Here is a 6,605-nt window from a genome sequence, read left to right as displayed (position 1 = left end):
TCTCGGGAAAGAAAAGCAGTTTACCTTAGGTAGCGAAGCACTGGTAGTAGTAGGCGAATAGGTCTATTTAGGACAGGTAGTGACCGTAGATCCGGACCATGAAAGGGAAACAACAAGGAGAATAAGATTGTGATGGAGCGCATTTGGCAAGCACTCGGAGATTATGGCTAAAGTATACAACAGTTGCATCTCACGTGTTCTCAACTACGGGACTGAAACGTGGAGGCTAACGAAAAGGGTTCTACATAAGTTGAAGACAACGCAGAGGGTTATGGAACAAAACATTGTAGGGGAAACGTTAAGAGCTATGAAGCGTGCAGAGTGGGCCAGAGAAATAACACGAGTTACTGACATTTTAGTGGAAATCAAAAGAAATGAACATGGGCAGGACATGTAGTGCTAAGAGAGGATAATAGATGGTCGCTTAGGGTAAAAAACTGGATTACAAGGGTAGGAAAGTGCAGCAGGGGGTGGCAGAAAGTTAGGTGGGCGGATTAGTTTAAGAAGTTCGAGGGGTCAAGTGGATGCAGCTAGCACAGGACCGGGTTGATTGGAGGAATATGGGAGAGGCCTTCGCCTTGCAGGGGGTATAAGTCCGGGTGATGGTGATGACGACGTATTTGTTCGCGTATACTGCCGCACGACATATATATGACTCATCGTTAACCAAACAGTACGAATTAGAATTACCGTAATATGGCATTCATCTAGACGTAGACCTGCTCGTATGGGGCTTGTTTAAGGCGGATGTTTATATCTGTGCAACAGCATTAGTGAATCCAGCAAGCGGCTCCTCTTAGAATTGGTTGAAAGCTGAGGAAGGATATGGTATACTATATCTCTCTGTAATGAAGATGGTAAACGTTTCGCCAGGTTTCCCTGTTGCCGCCTACAGCAAGAAATTGTCATGGACGTAATAGGCTCGCATCAGATCTGTAGTATCCAGAGGTCATAGTGTCCAAACATCTGTCCACAGTACTGGATTCGTTATCAGATGAGATTTTCCAACTAGCTCTTGTCAAGTAGGCGTTTGATAAATTATGTCACAATATCTTGTTGGAGGTCTTAGAGCACGCAAATATTTGTGTTACTTTGGGGAAGGACATACGCTTGGGCTTCAAGAGCTTGTACATATGGCTAACTGTTAATGAAGAACTAACGAAATCTATATACCCCTCAAATAATCCAGTCACCAAGGTTTTTCATTGAAACCAGTTGGTCGTTTGCAGTATATCGTGAAACCATCTGCCTCAATACTACTAACAGTGCAATTATCCATGGTTTCGAATCGGTTCGACTTGAAACTGAGACTTTAGCCCACGCAGATGACGCCGCTCTAGTTTGTTCGGACAAAATTACTGCACTTGAGGCTTTGCAACTGATTCAACAGTTTCTTTAAGGTATCAGGTGCGACTCCTAATTTAGACAAATACAAAAGATTTTGGTTGTGTCAGTGGGATGTGAGACCCAGTCATTTTGGTGGCATATTCGGGGACTGGGGACCTTTAATATGTGAGGGTTCCCTTGGATTAGTTTCGAAGCAGTGAAGCCTACTGAAATTCACAAGCATTGTCTATGAATCAACAAACACGGGCTTGAATGAGTCGGGAGCTCTCAACGTTTGCTTGGGCGCTCAAGAATGCAACAGTCATTTTTTTTTTTTTTTGGCCGCAAAACTTGCCTGTGTTGTCAATGTTTTGCACTGAGCGAAAAAGATGCAGTTAATGCTCAGATTACTTGCAACTTTCGTGTGGCCTTCTCAATAAGAGACTATGCGCCGTGATAGTATGAGTCTATCACAGCATGCAATCTGGTGGAGTAGGCGGTTCTCACTTTTTGGGCATGTACTTATTTTTTGATTCTCCTCTTTAAATCGGGAAACAACTCCTTTGTAGAAGTTGTGCTCATTAGACTCCTAAGTGCTCTTTTGTCTTACATATTTGCACAGACTGTATAGGCCCATGAAGGATCCCTATGGGAATTATTTAACGAAGTGTCTGACATCTACGATGTCTTTACTATGGTTTTTTCTGACTATCTGTATCAGCCCCTTCAGAAGGCAGGTAAATCAGGTTGTTACCGAGTCTTTGCTCCCAGTAGTACCTTTTTATAGCAAGCGTTATCAGGGGCTCCTTGACACCGGTGCGTTTTGTTTAAGTGATAAGCGTATATGTACTTAACCTGGCGCAAGAACGTTCTTTTTGTAAACTGCGTACACCAACGCCGCCTCTCAAGGCATGCATGGCTTCACGATACGGAGATGTTTGTGTCATGGATGAAGTGGCCACTGTTTTACTGTGCGCAGGGATGTTATGTGCTTCTGGCTCATTTTAAAATGAACGCTTAAACAAAGAGATTGAAATCATTCCATAAAGAACATTAAATTTTTTGCCCGTTGAAGGAAAGTGCGGTGGGACTTGGAATCTCTGCGTTTATGTTTCTTTCAATCTAGTGAGAAGACGTGTGTTCGAACGACACGTCGAAGCACCACAACAATCGAAGTCAGTGTTCCGTGAGTAGCTAAATTTGGTGCAGGTTGTATGTAACACGCTACACAAGCGTCCTGTCTGGCTCCTGATGGACGTGTATGCCTCCTGGGATTCTGAAACTTTTGAAAATGGTTAAGTATAGAGGTATGGGGGGCTTGTATTGTCAAGTCAGGTGATTTGAGGCACGATTGGATTTCAAATTTTCCCTTTCTTCCCATAAGATAAAGGAAAGTTGGCAAGGCCTAAACTTCCTTTGCAACGACAGGCTCCAACTACTTCCGAGGCGAAGCTTAGCGCTTGTAGTATTACTAGCCCGAGTATTGCCAGCCACTAGACTAATTTTATAACTCACCCTGGAACGACAAATTAATGTCTGAACGCTCATCGACTTGTATTATTTCTCACGAGCGAGGCGTGCCAGTGGTTGGCCTTTTATAAACGCGCTCTTCGCTCACCGGGAGGCCACTGAATATTATCTATCTCTCACGTTCAACTTTCAACCGGTCAAAGATGCGTTATGTCATCCGATAGTGTTTCTTATTCTCGTTTTTATGCGAGGGGTAGCGCGAGTGGTTCCAGCGTTGCGAGGAGGCCGCGGTATCGCGTTGCCCACCGCCGTATCGAATGTGTGCTCCTAGGGGGAAAATGTGAATGGGAGCGGCGGCGGGGCCACTTGTGGGAAGCTCCACACTTCGTTAGCCGTTGCGGGCCGGCGGCCGCTGCTTTTTCAAGCACGTGGGAATGCGTTTCCGCATTTGGCGCGCATCGCTGCCCACACCGAGCGTGAAATTGGGATGCTCCTGCGCGCCGCCGACATGTGAGCGACGTCGTCGGCGGTCCAGGCTTCCCAACTGTTTATCCGCCGCAGATGTGTGCGTTGCATCCTTGCATGTATTTAGGGGGGGGGCGGGGGGAGGGGGGGGGGGTACGTCAGAGAGAGAGAGAAAGTAAAGCTTGTTTTATTATAGGTGAGAAGTCCTCTATTAATGCTAAGTCAAATATTTAAGAACGCACTTCAACGAAGCGCATACGCAGTCCGGTAAGCCAAGAATGGAATGCTAGGCCATTCACTGATCGCGGCTGTCTTATAAGAATAAAGGCATTCCATGAATCTATACGCCCCTTTATTATATAATGGTACATGAGATGACAACCTGGCCTCTTCTCTTTTCTTTATTTTCAGTTTCTGCATTAGCTGAAATCTAGAAGGCCTGCGGTCCGTAGATTAGCGAGAAATGTCGCGAAAAAATGAGAGCGGCGCTATTAGAAATGAGCTGGGAAGAGCGAGGGAGAGCAGTGAAGCCAGCAACACGGTCTTGATGACGCAGTGAACTCTCCTATATTCCTCAAGTTACTCACCTTTCCGATTGGTTGAGTCGTGGTGCCAGCTTCGTTGCACTGAAGGAAAGTTATTGGACCCAGGTTTCCATCCTGCAGTGCCGAAACGAGACCCGCTGTACAAGGTGCATTAGGTGAAAAGAAAAGCACCAGTAGTGCGCCAGGTCTAACAGGGATGCTGAGGGGCGGGAAATTTCGGCGTGTTTCCGAAACACGGAACATGTGCTGCGACCCTTTGCGAATGCTTCTTTGCAAATTGGGGGAAGAAGGCGAAAATCGAAAGCAGAGCGCGAGAATTGGCCGTAGTGGCTAATTCTCGCGCTCTGCTTTTAAAGGGTGAAGGGCAGTATTGTAGGCAAAGTTCGATCCGTGCATTTTTGTATCCCTGTGTACGTGCAGGGCCGTCAGATTCTCTTCCCCTCTCCGAGCTGAAAACGAGTTCAAAGGAAGGTTGTTGGGAAAATGCACAGGACTGCACACCTCCACCTCTCGTCCCCCCCTACCGCATCGCTTCTTTTGTTATTTTTCGCATGTGTCCGTCCACGCATTGGTAATTCGTGTGACCTAATAGAGTGAGAGGAGAAAAGGCGGGGTGGAAAGTGGGGCTGAGGGGAGAAGAAAGAGAGGGCACAAGCAAAAAAGCGGCAATTCACTTGCGCGTCTAATGGCTCGAACGTTAATTCGCGCCGGCTCGGTTAACTTTGGAGTGTGACAAATGGCAGCACCGTGTCTTTACTGGCTGCTCCGGCGAGTGGCGCTGCGGCGTGGGACACTGTGTCCACCAGTCTCGATCGTCGTGACGTATACCAAAGCGTGGGAAGATGCGGCGTTGTTAAAAGCGACTGGTTCCTTGGCTACGCATCCGTGTCCAAATCGCGCGGAGTCTGTGAAATGAGGGGAAACGTTTACGCTGCCGGTTGGAGACGACTGCTCTTGGGTTTGGAGTCTTTTGCTTTCGTTCGGCTTCGTGCCTGATTGTGCGGTTGTGTGGCTAATGACGTCGCATGCTGGGCAGCTCTAAGGCGTGTCCAAATTTATATTTTTTGGTACAATCATTTGTAGTCACGCCGCTTCAACTTAAGTTGGTCTAGTTACTGAGTCATTGACACCGGTGTGTATGTGATAGACGCAGTGTTCATCACACGTCTAGCATCGTGGTAAGCATTACACACGAAATACCTTTTGCGGAATCTGTACGCCACTGACTTTCTCCGTTAAATGAAGCACCCTGCAGTAACCCCAGTACAGGCGAAAAAAGACGCCTGCCCTATACATGGATAAAAAGTGAACCGAAATTTGTTTTGCTTGCGTTTGTTGCATCGCGAATGTTGTAGCGCATAACATGTAATTCTACGCTGCTGATTTCGAGCGACTTTGAACAGACTAGGGCACGTAAGAAGGTTTTTTTTTTCTCTCGGATCTAAAGATTGACCTGAGTAATTACTATTAAAGTCAATTAAAAAAAAAATGAAAGGGTTTTTGTGATATGATAGATTGGAACTTAACACATGTGCCTAATGCTGCGGTGACACCGAATTACCTACATTCACAGCATAAATCGATGTACACAAACATCTGATCCAAGAAGAGAAAACCCGAATTTTTCCAGCTTTTCTTACGCTCAGCTGCATGTCCTGAAAGCATCGGCAGGCAGGTTCCCGAAAGAGACAAAACTTGAGCTAAGTGGGAACCTTGGCAGCGGTTGTGGTCAGTACTATTAAAATTTGCCGCGCTAGGCCGACCACTTTGGAATAATCCTGCTGTTTTCGTTCCCTCTCGAAAATGTTATTTTTCTATAAAGAAAAAAGATCACAACAAACTTTTTGAGCGATAAGAAAACATTGCGCCTCTAAGCCGCTTTGAAACAATTACTCCGCCTCACCCTGTTGCCCAGTTGCCCCGTTTGTCCGCAATAAAAGGGGGAACGATGTGCAGTGCCTCTGTAATTATTTAGGCCGTGTGAACAATTTTGTCATAATTTTAAAATTTAATGCACGTTTAAGAGGCGGTTAATAGGTGCTAATTCTTATGTATGGTGACATTTGACCTGATTTCACAGTCTTACTGAAAGCGAAGACTGAAGCTAAAGCTTCCCTACGCCATGTAAAGTCAAAGTCGCCGTACCGGGCGCAGGCCACTACTGCGCATGCGCCTCGTCTCTCGTCGTCTTCTCCTTCCCTTCTTCAGTCTTCTTCTTCTTCTTTCTCGTTTTCTTTTTCCTCTTGCCCTTCCTCTTCCTTCTCTTCTTTTTCCTCTTGCTCTTCCTCTTCCTCCTCTTCCTGTTTTCCCTCTTGCTCTTCCTCCTCCTCTTCTTTTTCCTCTTCCTCTCCTTCATCTTCCTCTTCCCTCTCTTCCTCCTCTTCTTCCTCTTCCTCTACTTCTTCCTGTCCTTCTTCCTCCTCTGCCTCTTCCCCCTCTTCTTCTTCTTCTTCTTCTTCTGTTTCTCCTCCTTCGATTTGACGTCGAGCAGGATGACAACCCGGAACGAGAGGAGGGGTTAAACACCTACCACGAGATCTGTGAATACTACAAACCCAACAGAAAAACGTTCTCCACTCCACATAAACAGCTAAATAACGAAGAAGCCAAACGTCTTCGCAGACTACAGGCCGGAAATTACCGTGACCCAGTGTGGCTGCACCATTTAAAAGTAGAGGACAGAAAAAACAAAAACTACAAACGCTGCGGACCGAAAGGTACACTAGACCACACAATCTGGCAATGCCCCTTTTCGCCTGGCCAACATTAAAGATGCGGAAGGTTCGGAGACCCTCCTAC

The sequence above is a fragment of the Amblyomma maculatum genome, chromosome 2 (genome assembly GCF_055883805.1).
Source record: "Amblyomma maculatum isolate TAMU_Amacu chromosome 2, ASM5588380v1, whole genome shotgun sequence".
Classification (NCBI taxonomy): domain Eukaryota; kingdom Metazoa; phylum Arthropoda; class Arachnida; order Ixodida; family Ixodidae; genus Amblyomma; species Amblyomma maculatum.
The sequence above is the reverse complement of the archived record's forward strand: the minus strand, read 5'-3'. Positions refer to the sequence as shown.